Source organism: Prionailurus bengalensis, chromosome F2 (genome assembly GCF_016509475.1).
Source record: "Prionailurus bengalensis isolate Pbe53 chromosome F2, Fcat_Pben_1.1_paternal_pri, whole genome shotgun sequence".
Classification (NCBI taxonomy): Eukaryota; Metazoa; Chordata; class Mammalia; order Carnivora; family Felidae; genus Prionailurus; species Prionailurus bengalensis.
Window position 1 is genome coordinate 16,350,382 of NC_057353.1, and position 19,254 is coordinate 16,369,635.

Here is a 19,254-nt window from a genome sequence, read left to right on the forward strand (position 1 = left end):
GCTGTGCCTCTTCCCAACTCAGCTCCTTTGCACAGGCTGTTTCTTTGTCTTCTAACGCTCACTCTCCTCTTCCTTGGCTTATGTTTATTCATTCCTTCTTCAGGCCTCACCCTTAATTTCACTTCCTTAGGGAAGCTTTCCCTAACCCCTTGGTCCACGTCAGGCTCCCCTGTTGGACACTTTCATAATCCCTTGTACTTCTCCATCATGGCACTTATAGTGTAATTAATTATTTGGTTGACTATTTCTTCAAGGTGTAACTTGCTCCACTAAGCTGTGAATTCTAAGAAGGCAAGTAGGGTATTTTATTTTAAACTACTGTCTCCTAGCACACATGACTTGCACATAATCCAATAAATATTTGTTGAATAAATCAATGGATTTCAATAATGTCTGTGAAAATAGTTTTGTAGATTGTAAAGTTTTATATAAGTGCTATTGTTATTATCATTATTTATACTCTGGTGCTTGAAATTTGTCTTGTATTTTAATGATGTTGATGATAAATAATGAATTTGTATATGTTAAATTAATTGTAATATATTTTCTTTTAATAGCTGATCCTAACTTTAGCACACCTGATGGCTTTTTATACGATATGCATAAGAAGGGGAAAAGTTAACCAGGCAAAGACAGGCAGATTTTCATTCGACTGTGACAGGAATCCTAACCAAATAGAAATGATTTAAACTTCTCACCTGACCTCTTGCTCATAAAATGATGAGTCAATCCTAAGAGATTCACACTTAATCCAGAAGAATTTTGGCAATTTTTCTGGTACTACTTGTTCCCAGGAGACAGTATGTGTTTGCAGACAAATGTGTTTGCTTTTTTTTTTTGTCAGAAAACATAGACTATGTTACGCAAGATGCTTCCAACTTCTGCCATAGTCGCTAAGACATTAAGATATATTTTAATTTATTAGTTCCAACTTCAACTCTTCAAAGCCTGGTATTCTCTACTCCTTGGCTCTTTTTAAGTGATTTCTGTTCTGTTCTGTGTACCAAACAGACCAAGTCTCTGCCCTCAGGAACTTACGTTCTAGCAAAATAATAACAATAGCTAACTTTTATTAAGAATTTATTATATGCCAGACACTGTGCTGGGAACCTTGTGCAAATAATCTCATATAATCCTCACAATCCCATGAATAGAACCATTATTATTTTCACCGTCATTTTAAGGAGAGAGGAGAGGTTAGGCAGTTTACTCAAAGTCAAGTTTAAAATTTATTAGATATAGGGGCGCCTAGGTGGCTCAGTCGGTTAAGCGTCCGACTTCAGCTCAGGTCATGATCTCACAGTTCGTGAGTTCGAGCCCGGCGTCGGGCTCTGTGCTGACAGCTCAGAGCCTGGAGCCTGCTTCACATTCTGTGTCTCCCTCTCTCTCTGCCCCTTCCGTGCTCATGCTCTGTCTCTCTCTGTCTCAAAAATAAATAAACATTAAAAAAAATTAAAATTTATTAGATATAAACCAGGATGATGTTCATGGCCTTTAGCAGCAGCTAAAGGACATTCAGTATTCAGAATGGATACTGACTATGACTCTGCAGCAGGGTCTAGGAGGCCAGTGAATTCCCGTTACTTCCTGGATTACCGACTGCTCCAGGGGTTGTGGGGGAGGGGTAGATAGATCAGGAAATTAATTGAATTTCAGTGCTGAATGTAAAACAAGACATTTGTAAGAGTTTGGTAATTAAATAGAGTATTAGAGAATGAATTCTGCAGACACATTATTCTGCCTGACACTGCTTAAGCCCCTTGGGGTAGGTAGAACAAGAATGAGGATGTGATCTCTTATCTCAAGGAGCTCAGAACTGGGAGACCTGAGAGTTTGTCTTGGTGCTGATTTCAGGAGTTGGGTCACCTTGAGAGAGTCACCAGCTTTTTGGACTTCTTGGAGAATGGGTTAGTTTTCTAACTGGTAAAACTCAGGAGGGGTAGCACAGTGATCTATTTTTATGGAGCCTTAAATCATTAATGACCACTTTTAAGGGTGTTCAGCTTTCTTCACATACATGGAATGTCCCATTTAGTTGATACTGTTTTCTTTTTACAGCGGTGCTGTGATAGCTTGAATTTGAAACTCTACAAGGTAATAAAATTGTTCCAAACTGTTTAAATCATTTAGACCAAGTAAACCCTGTACACAAATATGTAATTACATGAATTGCTGTTATTGATGTTAGAATGAAACTGTTTACCCAATGGAAACTAAAGGTGTTCTCTAATTAAAGTCTTTCAAAATCGTGCTGATATTTGTACAGTTTAAATCATAATTATGTTAAAATAATTCTTGGTGCTTCAGGGAACATGTGGCTATAGAAAATAATAATGTTATAATTATTTTCAGTGTGTATTTAATGATGTAATATTTTATGCAATAGTAATGCTCAGATGCAACCGGTTGTTAATGATGTGATTGTTGAAAACAGTAAACTCCATTATCATTAAAAAATCTGTGACTGAGCATTCTACTTTTTGTTGTATATGATAAAGCATTTTTTTCATGTGTATGATAAATATCATGTATTGTTTTCATATACAGTTCCTCACCTATATAAATACACCAGAATAGAACTTTCCAAGGTTCACACTTAGAGTGCACTCAGAATGCACACACTCTGGTGTTTATCCTTCCTCACAGACCACACATATTTCTTAATACTGTCAGTAACTGACGTGATGGTAACTGGAACAACAGGAACTAGAGAGATGAGCAAAGAAGAAAAAGATTGACATGACATCTCATCTCCCAGGCCTAATTCCTTTACTACTGGTAGCATGCTACTCCACACCTGTGTTTATTACTTTTAAAGCCTGGATGAACTATACTCAATGAAAGCACTACGCCTACTTTAATTACTGAACAAGACTGCTTTGTTCAAATCTTCAAGGCCCTTGCAGCTGGACATGTGCATGTTCAGAATAATGAGACTAAAAAACTCTTCATTTTGTTGTGTATCAATAGATCCATGGAGGAGGACATTCAGCGTTGCTTGTCACAGACAATTCATGGTATAGTGCTGCAGTGTGGGAAAGCTGGAAAGTGTTCATGATCCAAAGACAGGTGGACCTGGGTTCAGATCATGGTTCTGAAACTTATTAGCTATGACTGTGGTCAAGATACTTAACTTCTCCAAGTCTCCATTTCCTTAGACCTTGGCTTCTCAACAGTGGCACTATTGACATTTTAATAATTCTTAGTTGTGAGGAAATTTCCCATGAATTGGAGGATGTTTGGCATCTCTACCCACTAGCTGCCAGTATCAGTTCCCCCTAGTCATGACAATAAAAAATGTCTCCAGACATTGCACATTTCAATAGAGTAAATAACCCCTTTTTAGGATTCATTGCTTCAGATATTAAGTGTTGGGTTATAGAACCCACTTAATACCTTTGAAGATGCCCACATTCCGGTGCTTGGAAAATAGAAATGTGTAACTTTAATGATAAAAGGGGATTAAGGTTGCAGACAAAATAAGGGTGCTAATAAATTGACCATAAAACAGGAAGATTATTCTGGATTATCTGAGAATATCTAATGTAATCACAAGGGTCCTTAAAAATAAAAGGATAAGGGAGAAGAGGTCAGAATGGTGCAGTGAGAAAAGAACTAGTATTGAATTTTCTAGCTTTGAAGATGGGTGAAGGGGTCCACAAGCCAAGGAATGTAGGCAACTTTAGATGTTAGAAAAGGCAAGGAAACAGATCTTACCACAAGTGTATGGGAGGGAACACAGCCCTACCAATACTTTAATTTTATCTCAATGAGGGCCATGTCAGACTTCTGTCCTAAAGAACAGGAAGATACCTGTTATTTTAAGCCACCAGGTTATGCTAAATTGTTATTGCAGCAATAGAAAATTATTACAATAGAACTATTGTGAAAATTATGAGATAATGCATATTATTACTATTGCCAGAAAAATAGTAAGTGCTCAACCAATATTAGTGCTAATCTTTAGTTAAGAAAAAAAGATTGAGGGGCGCCTGGGTGGCACAGTCGGTTAAGCGTCCGACTTCAGCCAGGTCACGATCTCGCGGTCCGTGAGTTCGAGCCCCGCGGGCTCTGGGCTGATGGCCCAGAGCCTGGAGCCTGTTTCCGATTCTGTGTCTCCCTCTCTCTCTGCCCCTCCCCCGTTCATGCTCTGTCTCTCTCTGTCCCAAAAATAAATAAACGTTAAAAAAATTTTTTTAAAAAAAGAGAAAAAGATTGGGTTATGTCACATTTATCTGTAAATTTTATGCCTTAGGCCTTTAATTTTTTTTTCTTTTTTTTTTGTGTGTGTGTGTGAGAGACAGAGTGACTGGGGTAGGGTTAGAAAAGAGGAGGACAGAAATCTGAAGCAGGCTCTGTGCTGACAACACAGATCTCATGAACCACGAGATCATGACCTAAGCTGAAGACAGACGCTCAATAGACTGAGCCACCCAGGAGCCCCTGCCCTAGGTCTTTTAAAAGGATTCATGAAACTAAAGGATACCAGACACCCTCTCCCTAATCCTAACCCAAACTCTAGCCATAACCCTAACTCTAACCCTAACCCTTAACTACTAACCACTAACCCTAACCCTAACCCTAACCCTAACCCTAACTCTAACCTTAAAGTTATCCCTCTGGAGAGGTCTTTGAACTGCAGGATAATAGGCACATACCCTCACAGTGTCCCTAACCCTAACACTAATCATTATTCTGGTCCTAAACTAAACTTTAACCTTAGATCTGAGGGGAAAAGAAAGAAGATTTGGTACACACACACACACACACACACACACAATGAAATATTACTTAGCCATAAAAAAGAATAAAATCTTTTCATTTGCAACAACATGGGTGGAGCTAGAGAGTATTCTGCTAAGTGCAATAAGTCAGTTGGAGAAAGACAAATGCCATATCACTTCACTCACATGTAGAATTTAAGAAACAAAATAAATAAGCAAATGGAGAAAAAGAAGGAATGGAGAGGCAAACCAGAAACAGGTTCTTAACTGTAGAGAACACATTGATGGTTACCAGAGGGGAGGTGAGTGGAGAAATGGGTGAAATAGGTAATAGGGATTAAGGGGTGGACTTGCTGTGATGAGCACTGGGTGTTGTATGGAAGTGTTGAATCACTATATTGTATACCTGAATCTAATATTACACTGTATACTAGCAAACTGGAATTAAAATAAAAACTTAAAAAATATTAAAAAAAGGATTCATAGATTTCATGCAACATGCTATCTGGACATGCTACTGGTTCAACTGTAGCAAGAAATTCTTCATTCTGCCTTGATTTTCAAGCTGTTGCTTATGTGTTTCAACCTACAATTCTGTGCTCTATATCCCCAGCTCTCTGAGTCCTTGACTCCATTATCCTCTAAGGTCTTCCTTTTTGTAGTCATTACTCTAGACATGTATCTTTGGCCCTGTCCTTTGAGCTCTCTTTTGAGTGTGATAGTTTTCTTATTTTATGGGTCTTGCACAACAGTGATAATAAGGCATGTAAGCCTATGTCTCAAACCTACAGAAGCAAAACCCCTTCCTGGGATAGAAACAGGACAACTGGGATAGATTTGTTTTATGTATTTTGGTGTTCTGTTGTTTGGTGCCATTACATTTATTTTTTTCCTTCAAGTTTTTTATTTAAATTCTGGTTGGTTAACATACAGTGTTAGAATTTAGTGATTCATCACTTACATACAACACCCAGCGCTCATTGCTACTAATGCCCCTCCTTAACTCATCACCCATTTAACCCATCCCCCTGCCTACTTCCCTTCCAGTAACCCTCAGTTTGTTCTCTATAGTTAAGAGTCTGTTTCCTGGTTTGCCATCCCTCTCCCCCTTCCCCCCACATGTTCATCTGTTTTGTTTTTTAAATTCCACATATGAGTGAGCCATTATGCTTAGAATCATTACATTTTCCCAGTAGACTGATCTTTTCATCATTATAAAGTATCTCTGTCTCCAGTAATTTTCTTTTCTCTGAAGTCTACTTTATCTGATATTAATATAGCCACTACTGTTTTTTTTTAATTAATGCTTGCATGATATATCTTTTCCCATCTTTTAACCTTCAACCTACTTGTACAATTGTATTTGAGGTGAGTTTCTTATAGATAGCCTATGGTTGGATCATATTTTTAAATCCATTATGCCAATCCCTGTCTCTTAAGTGGTATAATTAGATGATTTACATTTAAAGTAATTTTGATTATGTTAGGATTTAAGTCTACCATTTTATTACTTGTTTTCTACTTGTTACCGGTTTCTCATTCCACTGTGTCTATTTTTACCCTCCTCTGGGCTACTTGAATGTTTTTAGGATTCCATCTTGATTTATTATTGTCTTTTTTAGTACATCACTTGATATAGTTTTCTTAATGACTGCTTTAAGTAATACAATATACATATATAATTTATTATAATCTACTGGTATAAATGTTTTTCCACTTTGAGAAAACATACTTCTATTTAGGCCTCTTTACCCTCTCCACCTTTTAAATATAGGTGGGGTTTTTTTAATATAGTTTTCTTACATGTTACAATACATTGAGCACCACATCAGGTGCTGTTATGCTTTTTGTTTCCATCATCAAAATGATTTAAGAAACATGAGGCATAAGGATAACAATGCAATAGCGTGAGAGTCCAGAAATAAACACTGACATTTATTGTTAATTAATTTCCAACAAGGGTGCCAAGATAATTCAATGGGGGAATAATAATCTTTTTAACAAACGATGCTGGGACAACTGAGGGGGCATGCCAGAATCTCATCAATTCTCTGAACATCAGGAAAAAAAGATTTCAGGGGGAAAAAAGAGGGGAGTAAACTGTTTCAACAGCTATTGAGAAAATGGAAATGGAGTTATTTATCATCGACATCATTAAAATACAAGATAAATTTCAAGCAATCAGAGTATTAATGATAAAAGCAATTCCAGTTATATAAAATTTTATAGTTCACAAAAATATTTTCATAGACATTATTTAAATCTATTGATTTATTCAACAAATATTTATTGGACATTGGTTTGTGTGAGGCATGTGTGCTAGCTCAGCTTTCCACTGGTTTCTATAGGACACCCATACTATCAAGATCAGAAGCAACAACAACTGACACAAATTTCAGAACATTCACAGTGACTCCAGCTCATGTGTATGAACTCTAGCTTATATTTGCTTTCCCTACACTTACGTCAATTTCCCCTTCCCATTGCCTGTCCTGTAGACTTCAAGTTTTAGCATCAGAAGCAGAAAATAACAGCCCCACAGAGATTTATTAAGCTTTACAATTACATAATATCACACTGCTATAACCAATTCTCTTATGTATATATGTATATCCTAGTGGTATTGCCTCTCTGTTTGAACTCTGACAGATACACTAAAACAAATAATCCTTTGTCAGTTTATTACAGACCTCTCCAAACTGGGCTTTCATTATTTTAACGAACAATTTGGATTGGTGACATAGTTATTTTTTAAGTAAATATTTTATTTTAGAATAATTTTAGGTTTATAGAAAAATTGGGAAGATAGTACAGTTTCCAATTTCCCCAATCCTTAGTTTACCCTATTATTTTTAATAACAGCTTTATTGAGATATAATTCACATACCATACCATTCACCCATTTAAGCTATACACTCCAATGGCTTTTAGTATATTCACAGAGTTGTGCAATCATCATCACAATCAATTTTAGAACATTTTTATTTTCTCCCCCATGAAAAACCTGTACCTACTAGTAGACATTTTTCCTCCCACCCTAAGCAACCACTAGCCTACTTTTTTTCTCTGTGGATTTGCCTGTATTGGACATTTCACATACTTTGAATCATCCAATATGTGGTTCTTTGTGACTGGCATTTTTCACTGACACTATGTTTTCTGAATTCATTTATCTTTTACCAAGTTATTGTTATTTCATTTATTTTTATTACTGAATACTATTCCATAGTATAGATAGGCCAGCTTTTAAAAAATCCATTATTTATTTATTTATTTATTAAAAAAAATTTATATCCAAGTTAGTTAGCATATAGTACAATAATAATTTCTGGAGTAGAATCCAGTGATTCATATCCTACATATAACACCCAGTGGTCCTCCCAACAAGTGTCCTCCTTAATGCCCCTTGCCCATATACCCCATCCCCCCACAAAACCCCTCCAGCAACCCTCAGTTTGTTCTCTATATTTAAGAGTCTCTTATGTTTGTTCCCCTCCCTGTTTTTATATTATTTTTGCTTCCCTTCCCTTATGTTCATCTGTTTTATATTTAAAATTCAACATATGAGTGAAGCCATATATTTATCTTTCTCTGACTGACTTATTTCGCTTAGCATAATACACCCTAGTTCCATTCACATAGCTGCAAATGGCAAGATTTCATTCTTTTTAATCACCAAGTAATATTCCATTGTATATATATGCCACTTCTTTATACATTATCAGTCAATGGACACTTGGGCTTTTACCATACTTTGGCTATTGTCAATAGTGCTGATATAAACATTGGGGTGCATGTGCCCCTTCGAAACAGCATACTTGTATCCTTTGGATAAGTACCTAGTAGTACAATTGCTGGGTCATATGGTAGTTCTGTTTTTAATTTTTTGAGGAACCTCCATACTGTTTTCCAGAGTGGCTGCACCAGTGTGCATACCAGAAAAATCCATTTATTAATTGATGGACATTTGGGTTACTTCTACTTTTGGGCCGTTAATGAATAATGCTGCTGTGAACATTTGTGTACTAGTTTTGGATGGACATGCATTTTCATTTCTCTTGGGTATATACCTATGAGTGGGATTGCTAGGTTTATGTTTTGTATTTTGAGGAACTTCCAGACTGTTTTCCAAAGTGACTACTACTTACATTTCTACTGGGAGTGTAGAAGGGATTATTATCTGTCTCTTTTTTTATTATTAGAGCTATTCTTTTGATTATAGGGTGTGAACTGGAAGCTCATTGTGGTTTTGATTTGCATTTCCCTTATGACTAATGACACTGAGCATCTTTTCCTGTGCTTTGGTGGCCACATGTATATCTTCTTAGGAGAAAAGTCTGTTCACATCCTTTGCTCATTGTTAAATTGAATTATTTGTCTTTTTATTATTGAATTGTAAGAGTTCTTAATATGTTCCAGATACAATTCCCTTATCAGCTATATGATTTGCAAAAATTTTCTCCCATTTTCACGTCCTTGATGGTGTATTTTGAATCACAAAAAATTTAATGTGGATAATGTCTAATTTATCTTTTCATTGCTGTTGTCACTTGTGCTGGGAATATCAACTTTTAAGTGAAATCCTGAACATTAATCTGTTTCATAACACTTTCATTGGCAGTTGAATCATTTAAATACAAAACAAAACTTAGTTTGATAAACTTGGTATCCCATTAGGTAGAAAAGGATAGAAAAGCTGGGGTATAAGTTGAGGGTATACCAAGTAGAACTGTCCCATCATAGCTACATTTATATCAAATGAACTGAGAGCATGTGTACAAGGTACCACAAATGTCTGTTAGAGTTGAATCCGTGCACCACTGAGATATGCTCTACTGACAACCAACCACTTACAATGGGGGTTGCACATAATCTCTTAAAGAACAGATTTACAATGGGAGGGTCAGTGAAACAAGTCATAGTTCCTGTTCCTGCACCTGTTCCCAAGACTACAACTTGTATTCTTCATCCTTCTCCTCCTCAACCCGTTTAATATTTTCCCTATACTTGGCCATTATTTCAGCCTCTCTGGATTCTCTGCCTGGTGGAATCACCAATACCTTCATCTCTGGGGGTACTGAGGCTTTGACTGTCTTACTCCATCAGGCCATAGTTAGTGCATTCACTGTTTATTATTATTCACTGGGAATGGAAACACTAAGGGATGTTCCTATTAGTCCTTTAAGTTGCAAGCTATTTCCTGACCCAGAAATTAGCAGCAACCTTGTAATCACAGTCAATTATTACAAACAATAGAATAAGTCCTTTCTTTGCTTGTTGACCCAAGAACATGAGAAGTCCAAAGTGACCAGGCATTAGCTGTAGTTGTGGGTTCAGTGAAACATCATTATGTGACTGGTGAAAGTATTCCCTCCTCTTTGGGAATGAGGACATCTAATCCAGAGTTGCAGAGGTGGGAAACATATATTCTGCAAGTGGGCTCATGAAAGTGATGCTGAGAGGAGCTTGTTGCTTGATTTCTGGACTTGTGTAATGCACTTTTGAAGAGCAGGTACGATACATCACGCATTTGTTCAATGCATATATCACATCCTGAAGGACTCTGCAGCAACACTGTGGGACCTTGTCTCCAAGCTGGCACCTTAACTGAGCCATTCCAAAGATCTATCAGGCTGATGTTCTGGGGAATGTGGTATGTGCAGAATTAGTGTGTCCCATGGCCATATGCCTATGGTCACACACCCTTTTGCTGTGAAATGGTTTCTTCAGTCTGTGACAGTGTTTCACAGGATCTCATTTTGGTAAAGTACATTCTATAAGCCCATAGAGAGTGGTGCTGTCAAAACTACTGCAGGCAGACTCAACAAGAAAAAAAAAGAAAAGACCCAAATAAACAAAATCAGAAATGAGAGATGAGAAATAACAACTGACACTGTAAAAACACAAACGATTATAAAAGAATACTACTAAAAATTATATGCCAACAAACTAAAGAACCTAGAAGAAGTGGATAAATTCCTAGAAGCATACAATCTTCCAAAACTTAACCAGGAAGAAATAGAAAATCTGAACAGTTATAAGTAATGAAACGGAATTGGTAATAAAAAAAAATGACCAAAAAATAGAAGTCAAGGAACAGATGGATTCACAGGTGAATTCTACCAGACCTTTAAAAAAGTGTTAATACCTATTCTCCCCCAACAATTCCAAAAAATAGAAGTTTCAAATATATTCCACAAGGCCAGGATTATCCTGAGACCAAAATCAGACAGACACTACAAAAAAAGAAAACTATATGCCAATATCCCTGATAACAGAGATGCAAAAATCGTTAACAAAATATTACCAAATTGCATACAGCAATACATTCACAAGATCATTCACCATGATCAATGGGATTTATTCCTGGGGTGAAAGGATGGTTCAATATTTGCAAATCAATTGATGTCATACACCACATCAACAAAACGGGGATAAAAATTATATGATCATCTCAATAGATGCAGAAAAAGCATTTGACGAGATTCAACATCCATTCATGATAAAAACTCTCAACAAAGTGGGGTTAGAGGAACATACTTCAAAACAACAAAGGCCATATATGAAAAACTCACAGCTAACATCATACTCAATGGTGAAAAACTGAGAGCTTTATCTCTAAGGTCAGGAACAAGACAAGGATGTCCATTCTTGCCAGCTTTACCCAGTGTAGTACTGGAAGTTCCAGCCACAGCAATCAGAAAAGAAAAAAGAAATAAGAGGCATCCATACTGGCAAAGAAAAAGTTAAACTGTCATCATTTGCAGACAATGTGATACTATACATAAAAAAACCTAAAGACTCCAGCAAAAAAACTACTAGAATAAATTAATTCAATAAAGTGACATGATACAAAATTAATAACCAGAAATCAGTAGTGTTTCTGTACACTAATAACAAAGTAGGAGAAAGAGAAATTAAGAAAAAAACCACCATTTACAATTGTACCAAAAAAGAATAAAACACCTAGGAATAAACTAAACCAAAGAAGTGAAAGTCCTGTACTTCAAAGACTATAAAACATTGATGAAAGACATTGAAGAAATTGAAGATGACACAAACAAATGCAAAGGTATTCCATGCTCATGAATCGGAAGAATTAATATTGTTAAAATGTCCATATCACCCAAAGTAATCTGCAGATTCAATACCATCCCTATCAAAATACCAACAGTATTTTTCACCAAACTAGGACAAATAATACTAAAATTTGTATGGAACCACAGAAGATCCTGAATAGCCAAAGCAATCCTGAGAAAGAAGAACAAATCTGGAGGTATCGCAATACCAGGTTTCAAGATATATTACAAAGTTGTTGTAATCAAAAAGTATGGTAATGGCAAAAAAAATAGACACATAGATCAATAGAACAGAATAGAAACCCTAGAAATAGACCCATGATTATATGGTCAATTAATCTTTGACAAAAGAGGCAAGAATATACCATGGGGGAAAGTTTTTTCAACAAATGGTTTTGGGAAAACTGAACAGCTACCTGTAAAAGTGAAACTGGACCACTTTGTAACATCATACACAAAAATAAACTCAAAGTGGATTAAAGACTTAAATGTTGAGACCTAAAATCATAAAAATCCTAGAAGAGGACACAGACAGTAATTTCTTTGACACTGGCCATAGTAACATTTTTCTGGCTATGTCTCCTCAGGCAAGGAAAACAAAAGCAAAAATAAACTTTTGGGAGCACATCAAAATGAAAAGTTTTTCCACAGCAAAGGAAACCAACAAAACTGAAACAAAAAGACAACCTACTGCATGAGAGAATATATTTACAAATGATATATCTGATAAGGGCTTAATATCCAAAATACATAAAGAACTTATACAACTGAACACCAAAAAAACCCAATCAAATTAAAAAATGGGCAGAGGAACTGAATAGACATTTTCCCAAAGAAAACATATAGATGGCCAACAGACACTTGACAAAGTCTCAGCATCACTAACCATCATGGAAATGTATATCAAAATCACAGTAAAATATCATCTCACACCTGTCAGAATGGCTAAAATCAAACTGACAAGAAATAACAAGTGTTGGCAAGAATGTGGTGAAACAGGCACTCTCGTGCACTGTTGGTGGGAGTGTAAATTGGTACAAGCACTGTGGAAAACAGTATGAAGGGTCCTCAAACCTAAAAATAGAAATATCATATGATCCAATAATTCCACCATTGGGTATTTGACCAAAAGAAAATGAAAACATTAATTCAAAAGGTATATGTACTTCTATGTTTATTGCAGTATTTACAACAGCCAAGATATGGAAGCAACCTAAGTGTCCATCAATAGACAAATGGATAAGAAAAATGTGGTATACATATACAATGGGATATTATGCAGCCATAAAAAATATCATGAGATCATTCAGACTCCGCTGTCAATGTGGAGACTGCTTGGGATTCTCTCTCCCTCTCTCTCTGCCTCCTCCTGTGCTCGCTCTCTCTCTCTCTCTCTCTCTCTCTCTCTCAAAATAAATAAATAAACTTAAAAATATTATGAGATATTGCCATTTGAGACCAAATGGATGGACCTAGATGGTATCATGCTAAGTGATATAAATCAGTCAGAGAAAGACAAATACCATATGATTCCACTCATATGGTATCTAAAAATACCTCAAAAAATGAACAAACCAAAAGCAGAATGAGACCTGTAAATACAGAGAACAAACTGGTGGTTGCCAGAGGGAAGGAGGTAGGGGAATGGGCAAAATGAGTGAAGGGGAGTGGGAGGTACAGGCTTCCAGTTAAGGAATGAGTAAGTCATAGGAATAAAAGGCACAGTATAAGGAATATAGTCAATGATATTGTAATAGTGACATGTCAGGACAGATGGTATCTACACTTATGAGCACAGCATAATGTATAAATTTATCAAATCACTACATCACACACCTGAAACTAATGTAACATTGTGTGTCAACTCTACCAAAAAAAAAAAAATAGCAAAGAAAAAAAAAGTACTGCAGGCAGGGAAGTCACATCCTTATTCATCCTTAGTCAAAGACTAATTACTGCTCCTCCAGGATTGAAAAGATCCACAATAATCAGTTTATCCAAGAGACTAGCTGGTCTTCTCAGGGGCTACCATATATATATATATATTTTAATGTTTATTTATTTATGAGAGAGAGACAGACAGACAGACAGAGCATGAGTGGGGGAGGGACACAGAGATAGAGAGACACAGAACCTGAAGCAGGTTCCAGGCTCTGTGTTGTCAGCACCGAGCCCAACGCAGGGCTTGAACTCATGCACCTCGAGATCATGACCTAAGCTGAAGTCAGATGCTTAACTGACTGAGCCACCCAGGTGCTCCTCAGGGGCTACTATACTGAGAACACAGCTTTGGTCTCCATTTGTTGCTTCCCAGTTCTGTATTCAGCAGTGGCATCTATGGGGAGAGAGCCTGTAATGCTGTGCCCATTTTTAACTTCCAGTGCTGCCACCATGGCTACCCTGTGTGTGGGCACATTGTTCAAGCACTGGGTCAGCTAAGAAGAGTTACTCAGTTCACCCGTTGCAGTGTTTCATCTACAGTGGGTGTTTTCTGGTGGCTACTAAAGCAAACCAAAAAGCTCTACTTCTCTCTGCCTACTCCCAGAAATCTATCTACATATATTTTCCCAGACTTCCTTCGCTCTAATTTTCCAGTTTTGCTGCTTCCGGGAATTAATTAACCAGCCAAGACATCACCACTGCCCACTCCTCAACTGGGGTTATGGACAATAATACAGAAAACATTTAGAGGGATTCTCTGTAAAGGGGAACAGAGGTTTGGGGTGATGGCTGAAGAGAGAAAATGGCTGAAGACAGATCAAGATAATTTTTTTAAGATAAGAAGAAATCAGAACATGTCATTGCTGAGGAAGATAGTGCAATAGAAATGAAAAACTATGATGTAGTACACAGAGAAGAGAATTACTGGAGATGGCTTCCAATAGACTTGAAATGCATTGTAAATGGCAGTTTACTATTTGAGGATAAGTAATGATACATTTTAATCATTTCTATATAAATGTAATGCAGCTGTACAAATTAATTATTTAAAAACCACATATTAAGCATCTTCCAGGAGATAAGAACATGCTATTTCTAGGACATAAAGCTAGGTAAGAATTTCTTAGAGAACTTACAATCAGAAATGATTGTGGAAAAAGTGATTGCAATTCAATGTGAGAAATGCTATAATAGAAGCATGGAATTAAGGATCTTCATTTTGATATAATATGCTCCACACGCTCAAATAACTGCTTAGATATATAGAGTCTAACTAAGTATAAAAGATATACAACTAGTGCTTTCAGGATTTAAAAATATCTTTTATCTACTGTTCTTGTACTTACAGGGGAGAATCAAAAGAGAAACTAGTTCTTTATAATTTGTCTTTTTTTTTTCCCTCACTGCAAAATAGAAGTGACGTAAATGTAAATGTGGTTATAAAAAGTTACAATTATGAATAATTGGTACTGTCAGTTACGGATCCTGATAAATTGCTGGTATGTAGAATCATTAAGATAATTGGGGAAAAAAAAGTTACAAAATCAGCTACTGCTTCCCTAAAAGGTTATTAGGGGGAAATAACATCAGAATAGAGAAAATGAAGCTGATTTTATTTGGGCTTTACTGGCTTTCACTGAGCATGCATTATGCATAAAACTGCCTAGTATCATTCAGTTTCTAGAAGGTTTACTTTCAGGGGCAAAGGAAAGTGCAACTCTAGGAAGAAGAATGTAAGTCCAGAGACAGAAAACGTCTTCACATTTTAAGGAGATGTTCTGTATTTTTCAGATTAATACCACTGATGTGTAAAGTCTTCAGAGGAGAACATGGATGAGGGCCAGATGGAGCTGAATCTGGGCAATAGACAACAATGACATTTGGGAGTGACCAGGGCTGCCCTAAGCCAAACCAAGATCCATCATCTTTCCCGTATCCAATCAGCCTCATTAAACTGCTTCCATTTCCCACGTGAAGTGTGTTCTCTTATAAGATTCAAAAAACAAACAAAAAAATCTATAGTTTTCTAATTTTATTAGGTATAAATTATTTTTTGTCATGATATAAATTGTATTATATTTATATAAATGATTATATATGAACATTGAGATGAGTTACAGTTCACCAGTTGACATATTATATTTTATTTTTGTTTAAAACATTTTTTAGGTTTGGGGCGCCTGGGTGGCTCAGTCGGTTGGGTGGCCGACTTCGGCTCAGGTCATGATCTCACGGTCCGTGAGTTTGAGCCCCGCGTCGGGCTCTGTGCTGACAGCTCAGAGCCTGGAGCCTGTTTCAGATTCTGTGTCTCCCTCTCTCTGACCCTCCCCCGTTCATGCTCTGTCTCTCTCTGTCTCAAAAATAAATAAACGTTAAAAAATTTTAAAAAAAATTTTTTTTAGGTTTATTTCTTATTTTCAGAGAGACAGAGATAGCATGAGCGGGGGAGGGGTAGAGAAAGAGGGAGAAAGAGAGAGAATCCCAAGCAGGCTTCATGCTGTTAAGGCAGAGTCTGATGTGGGCTCCATCCCATGAACCATGAGATCATGATTTGAACTGAAATCAAGAGTTGGGTATTTAACCAAATGAGCCACTCAGGTGCCCCTATATTTTAAACATTTAATCAGATGTTTTAAAATTTTGGAGCCAGTATCATTTTTGTTTCCTTGTCTAAAACATATCAGTGTCCCTTAAAATGTCATAAACATAGGTGCTTTGCAATAATACCTCATGGATAAAATTTAGGTGGTATATAGCAAAAAACATGATTCTTTTCTTTTTCCTTATTCAGGAATGCCTCTCCTAACTCAGGTTTATAAAGTTATTCTATTTGTTCATTTAATCGATTTGGAATTCATTTGTGCACGGTGTAGAGATAGAACTGTATTTTCGCATATATGTATTTCAAATTGCCTCATCTGTTTGATTGTTGGTGGATTGTTTGTTACAGGGACTGCTTAAGTTTAGTAAGCTACTCAGCTGTCCAGATTGTAGAGAGGTCAGGAGCTAAAGATTGAATGTGTCCCTCCAAAATTCTTATGCTAAAACGCTAATCTCCAATGTGATGGTATTTGGAAATAGAGCCTTCGAGAGGTAATTAGGTCAATGGGTGAAGTCCTCATGATGGGATTTGTGCCCTTACAAGACGAAACTCGAGGGGCACCAGAGTGGCTCAATTGGTTAAGCGTCCAACTTCAGCTAAGGACATGATCTCATGGTTTGTGGGTTTGAGCCCCACATCGGGCTCTGTGCTGACAGCTCAGAGCCTGGAGGCTGCTTCCAATTCTGTGTCTTCCTCTCTCTCTTCCCCTCCCCAACTCATGCCCTGTCTCTGTCTCTCAAAAATGAATAAAAATGTTTAAAAAAAAAAGAGAGAGAGAGACTTGAGAGAGCTTGCTTCCTCTCTGTTGTCCTCCATGTGGGGACACAGCAAGAAGATGGCCACCTGCAAACCAGGAAGAGAGTCCTCTCCCTGATCTTGGACTTCCCAGTCTCTGATACTGTGAGAAATAAATTTCTGCTGTTTAAGCCACCCAGTCTATAGCATCTTGTTTATAGCAGCCTGAACTAAGACATCAGGTAAAGAAAGTGAGGTGCCACAGGCAAAATACAGGTAAAGCTTGGAGGAAATGATCTTCCTTTTCCCTTAGTGGGAAATATATGTTTATAATATTATATATAATTTATATATATCATATATATAATAAAGTTATGATTACAACTAGTGACCATTTTGTACGAGATATCTGCTGGTGGCAAGTAATCAAATTCTACATAAAAGGACAAACCTAAAAACCAGAGCTGATCAATTTTGAACTTTAAGATGTCAATGATCTCTACAAAAGAGCTTCATGTTAGAAGCATGTCTCAGATAGGAACTTCCCAAAAGGAATCATAAGATTTACATTAAAGTATGTACTGAATGTGATTCTGGTCCTGGAAGAGACTCCAGGGAAAGCCTTCTCTGTGAGCTTTATCGCCACCCATGAGAAAAGGTCTGATGTAGGCTCATAGCACTATGTAAAGAACCTTGCTTCACTGAAGGTCAGAGCCTGCCTTAAAAACTGCTTACAGTATGGGCACCTGTGTGGCTCAGTCGATTAAGTGTCTGACTTTGGCCCAGGTCATGATCTCATGGTTCGTGAGTTCGAGCCCCATGTCGGGCTCTGTGATGACAGCTCAGAGCCTGTAGCCAGCTTCAGATTCTGTGTCTCTCTCTCTTCTCCCCTAATCACACTCTGTGTGTGTCTCTCTCAAAAATAAATAAATGTTAAGAAAAAAAAACAACTGCTCACAGTAAAGTTCTCAGAACTGGATAGAGAGGTACCTGTAGAACAGCAGCAGGGGAGAATGGAAGTGGAATCCCTGGCTTGCTCCTTGCAGGGTGGCTACGGACTGGCTATGTTCTCCGGCATCCCTCTTCAAACAGCTACTTTCTCTGGGATCTGCAACCATACTCTTCACATTTAGAGGTGGTAAAAACTTCCTGCAAGTGCTATCACCATGGTTCTTCCCCATCTTATGTTGGTTTCCCTAACACCTGCCTACACCTTTATAAATAGACCAATTCTTACTCTCCTTAATTACCCAGTTGACTTGTGCTGTTTCCTGCTGGGATCTGAGGTATATACCCATTCTGTTTGTGTCAAAACTCGAAATAGATGATTCTCAGAGTCCCTGAGGGGAAAAGTGTGAAGGTTTATTTATAGTTCACGTCACTCTGAGGGTGTGCACCCTTTTGAAATCCCAGGCTTATAGAAGAGGAACATCAATTAGACTCACCCTGACTAGGATCTGGGCTTTATCTCTTTTCCCCCCCAAAAGCTTAAAAGCAAGTTTGCCAAATTCAGCAAAAGTCAGCCTCTCCACTTAACCTGAGTTCCAGCCTCCACTGAAGATCTGGCTTGAGAATTCATTTCTTCCTTATCAGTTCATTAATGCTTTTAAGAAGATGATGTTTTACCTTTTACCCAGCACTCTTCAATTGTTTTCAGCATATAACCACTATACTACTAGAAATGGAGGAGGTCCTCTGTTTTTTCCTGCTATGGCAAGTGAGAATTTTTCTCTTTCTTATACCCTTTTTGTCTCCTCCCTCCATCCTTTTGATATTGTATTAACAGGGGTTTTTAGTTTAGTTCATTTTTTGTGTATTTATTCTATATTCAATGATTTTCTGCTTTGATTATAAAAATATTCATTACTAGTTATTCAAAATATTTGAATATTTTCATCACTTATTTCATCAAATATGAAAATATTCATAATCATGAATATTCAAAATATTCATGCTGAACAGCAAAAAAGAAAATACTATGATTACCTTTTCTTTCCTATTTTTCCTGCAGTTGATAATTGGCTTTCTTTAATTTTCTTAGTTTTCTTTGAACCTACGACTAAATCTTACCATTTCATACCTATCATAAACATCTTGATTGATAATTTGACAGGGTATAAAATTCACAGATATAAATTATTTATCAAAAGATTTAAAAATTTTTTTAAACTTT

The 19,254-nt window shown here is 36.9% G+C and overlaps 1 long non-coding RNA gene across 1 annotated transcript; it reads left to right on the forward strand.

Annotated features, from left to right (window-relative positions):
- Positions 1 to 1,816: 1,816 nt before the first annotated feature.
- On the forward strand, positions 1,817 to 15,720 carry LOC122496057. The gene is made up of 2 exons (XR_006300662.1): positions 1,817 to 2,094; positions 15,536 to 15,720. It is a non-coding gene; the product is annotated as an uncharacterized LOC122496057 (long non-coding RNA).
- Positions 15,721 to 19,254: the final 3,534 nt, after the last annotated feature.